The sequence below is a fragment of the Wolffia australiana genome, chromosome 10 (assembly GCF_029677425.1).
Source record: "Wolffia australiana isolate 7733 chromosome 10, ASM2967742v1".
Classification (NCBI taxonomy): domain Eukaryota; kingdom Viridiplantae; phylum Streptophyta; class Magnoliopsida; order Alismatales; family Araceae; genus Wolffia; species Wolffia australiana.
The window spans coordinates 6,065,990-6,068,685 of NC_135844.1; the positions used below are offsets into that span (position 1 = coordinate 6,065,990).

General features: G+C 48.7%; 1 long non-coding RNA gene across 1 annotated transcript; it reads left to right on the forward strand.

Moving 5' to 3' along the window:
* Window positions 1-852: 852 nt before the first annotated feature.
* Window positions 853-2,315, forward strand: LOC144708639 (uncharacterized). Its single transcript, XR_013582823.1, has 3 exons — window positions 853-1,350; window positions 1,425-1,566; window positions 1,704-2,315. It is a non-coding gene; the product is annotated as an uncharacterized LOC144708639 (long non-coding RNA).
* Window positions 2,316-2,696: the final 381 nt, after the last annotated feature.

A 2,696-nucleotide genomic window follows, 5' to 3' on the forward strand; every position in this document is an offset into this window, starting at 1 on the left:
AGACGGGCGGCGGCGTTGGCGGACGGAGCCGGGTGGCGTCGATGGCGGCCGGAGACGGGGATGCCACCGTGGAGTCCACCTGGCTGCCACGGTGGCTACCACGTCAGCATTTGGCGTCTTCTTATTCGTTCTTGCTATTTTTTAGACAAGCATGAAAGTTCATGCTATTTTTTAGACAAAATCCATAGTTGATGCTCTTTCGTAGTATTTTCCCTTTTTTTTATAAGAGAAGAGGCATGCATGTTCTAGTCTCGTTATTCTAGGGTTCTGTTCTTCATTTGTGCACCCTCAATCTGGGAGAGGAAGGACGTCCTAGTCTACCACATCCTGAAGAAAACCATCGTCCTACCGGTGGATCAATTTCGCGACCCGGACGTCAGTGAATAGAGAAAATTGTTTCCAGAAGTCAGGCATGCTACGCCGTTCACTTGCATCTACATCCCCGGAAGCTCGAGTACCACGACTAACCGGTGGTTTCTGCCCTTGCGCAGCCACTCAACTATTGTCCTACTAGAGATAGAGGGTGAAAGAAAGAGTGTGCAAGAAAGAGAGATAGAGGGTGAAAGAAAGAGTGTGAGAGAGAGTGACACATAGAAAGAAAGAAAGAAAGAAAGAAAGAAAGATAGAGGGTGAACGAAAGACTGTGAGAGAGAGTGACACAAAGAAAGAAAGAGAGAAAGAGTTCAAGAAAGAGAGAGCGCGGTAGAAAGAGAGGTCTCCGGACGATGGACGCACGATGCGTCGTGCCGGTGCTTTCTCTCTCTCGGGTGTTCGTGAATCATTTCTAACCGGCGATCTATTCCCATTGTTCATCTACTGTTCATCTCCTGCCTATCGGAATCCAGTCTTCCTGCAGTTGATCTTGGCTGCGGACGTTTAAGTCATCAAGGGGGGCTCTGATCATCTGTATTTCACGGCCCCTTTGCTGATCCTCATTCAGAATTGACGGATTACGGCCACAAATCTCTGTGCTTGACTCTTGTTGGTCAATGTGCGAAGGTCGGACGCACACGTCTCTCCTTGGCCGTCCCCTCGGCCAGCTCAGTGAAAGCAAACGATCAAGTCCCTTGCACGATCCACCCCGGTCACTACTACTTGGCGTGGATCTGGACGTATACCAACCGGGGGCGTCCATCCAAGTGTAGTTATTGCTTCTGTTGCACCTACACATGATCTACCTTCTTGTTATTGGTTTGGAAGCTATCCACCGGGTTTTCTTTGAAAAACTACGACGGACACGATTTGCTACGAATCACCGAGCTAAGCACACAGGTCTATCGTATATCCCTCCTCTCTTTTCACTATCGTTACCTCCATCTGTGCCGGTTGAGTGAATCTATTCGTGGTTAGGTATAATAACTAATTATTGTAGAATTTTTTTTCTTTGACGGTGTTTGATCTGCTTGTTGATGTCGATGGTGTAGACATCTTTGGACGAAGATCATCCCCCATTCCTTGGGTCTTCGAATTGATCGTGCAGGTCATTGGGAACTTGGCCGTGTCACGACCCGTCCCATGTCGTCAACTGGTTACGTCTCGGATCACCCAGAGTCTGATGTGTTTCTGGTTAATTTTCTTAAACATATGCAACATTTCACCTAGTCACACCGTCTTTTGTGTTCGTTCCCCCCTATGGTGTAGCACGAGCCGCTCGACTCCGACCGTTGTGTTTCATGATTTGGTGTCTGCTCTCTATGTTGCAGACTGGGCGAAACTCTTTCAAGTGGTGTCAAAGCCTGATCCAGAAGAACCTGAAAAAGATGGCGAGATGTGGATAAGTAGCGGCAACGGCACAGCCAAGCGTTGGGTCCTCCATGGGTGCATGAATTGCTGGCAGTAGTTCACTCAGGATGTCGAGTAAACCTATCGCGATTTCTCTTCCAGTTTTCTCCTAGAACAACTACCTTTTGCGGGAAATGCGTATGCAGGTGTTCCTAGAGGCTCATGGGTTGTGGGAGACAATTGAAGATGACAATATGCCAAGGAAGAATGGTGGCGTTGACGTCAACGCATTGATACCGGACGCGTCGCCACTGTCATCTGAAGTCAACACGACCGCTGAAGACATGCCGCCATCGTCACCGGATCAAGTCAACACGCCAGCATCAGGCACGTCTCCACCCACACACGCCCCTTCACGCATCCTGACACGTCGCCAAAGGCAGATCCGGAACTGCCCCCTGACGTGACACGAAACCACGTCATTTGTCACGTCGCCCGTCTTTATTTTTATTTCTTTTAACTTTATTTTCTCTTTCCTCCAAGGCCTATATGTATAGGCCAATATTTCAAGAAACACTTAGGCAAGTCATAATTCAGGAATTGAGTTTTTGTTAGCTCTTCTTGGAGGACTTGCCCTAGCCTCCCCTTCTCCTTAGATCGCCGCCGCCGTCGCCGGCCTCATCGCCACCGCCGGTTACCACTCTGATGTAGGACGACTAGGAAATGGATGACTGGAGGGACAAAAAAATGATAAGGACGGGTGGAAGGTAATGGAAGGATTGGATAAGGGAGGGATAAAACAGACCACAACAATCTACACGGTCGAATTCGGAGTTTAAAATCGATGAAATACTGGTGGTGCAGCTCCAATCCTCGTCGAAGGCGGGAGTTTTGTCTTCACCCACCACGATGATGCCGAAGCACCAAAATCAATACCCGAATTCACGTCACGACAGAAACTCTCGAAGAGAATT